Source organism: Echinops telfairi, unplaced genomic scaffold, assembly GCF_000313985.2.
Source record: "Echinops telfairi isolate 266 unplaced genomic scaffold, ASM31398v2 ScPeMD7_7477;HRSCAF=8515, whole genome shotgun sequence".
NCBI classification, from domain to species: Eukaryota; Metazoa; Chordata; class Mammalia; order Afrosoricida; family Tenrecidae; genus Echinops; species Echinops telfairi.
In genome coordinates, this window is record NW_022111381.1 from 71,827 (window position 1) to 73,000 (window position 1,174).

The following is a 1,174-nucleotide window of genomic DNA, read 5'->3' on the forward strand; positions in this document are numbered from 1 at the left end:
ACCCTGATTGGCTCTTCTCCTTCCCATGACCCTTCTGTAAGTGGATGTCCAGTTGCCTACAGATGGGTCCTGGGTCCTCAATCGGCACTCCCCCCTCATTCACAAGTTTTTGTTCGCTGATCCCTTCGACACCTCGTGATAACACAGGCTGATGAGCTTCTTCCATGTGTGCTTTGTTGCTTCTCAGCTACATAGCCACTTGTTTATCTTCAAGCCTTTAAGGCCCAGATACTATATCTTTTTATAGCCGGGCACCATCAGCTTTCTTCACCACATTTGCTTGTGCACCCACTTTGTCTTCAGCAATCCTGTCGGGAAGGTGAGCATCATGGAATGCCAGGTTAATAGAAAAAAGTGTACTTGCTTTGAGGGAGTACTTGAGTGGAGGCCCTTAATACTAAAACCTAAAAATAAATGCATATAAATCTATTTCCCCATCACCATATATAAATATATTTATATTTGTACATGCCTGTGTTTAGTCCTCTATCAATGCCCTTTGCCTCCTAGTTCCTTCCATTATTTCCTTTTACTTTTCTCTTGTTCCACTATCACGATCAAACCCTACTCGGTCTCCTACCCCTTCCTCACCATCAATTTTGGATCATTTGTTGTTCCCTTGTCTCTGGATTTGTTAACACCCACTTCCTTCCCGCTGCCTTCTCCTCATCCATGTCCCTCCCCCCCTCCCCCACTGGAACAGTTGATCCCATTGTTTTCTCCTCCAGACTGTTTATCCTGCCTATCTTATCTATATAGAACTGCAGAGATAATAATATGCACAGAAAACAAGACAGAGCAAAACAAAGTAACAAAAGAAAATAAAACATCAACAACAAAACCAAAGACAAAAAAAAGCTTGCAAATAGTTCAAGGTCTGTTTGTTGATCTTTAGGAGTGCTTTCCAGTTGAGTCTCATGGGGTGCCATGGCCTGCACCCACAGTCTATTTTTGGTATTCCCTGGGGACTTTGTTGCTCTGTTCCCCTTGCTGTTCTTTTGCATGCCGTTAGTGTTTCACTTCAGTGTGGTGGGGTCAGATTGGGTGCAATTCCTGCAGTGTCTCCTGTGTGGTTCCCCATAGTGCTATGGGACGGTGAGGGACCTTGTGTCTCCTAGTGGGGCCGGCCCTATGGTCCTCTCCGTGCTTTGGCTGCTCTGAGCGGGAATATCAT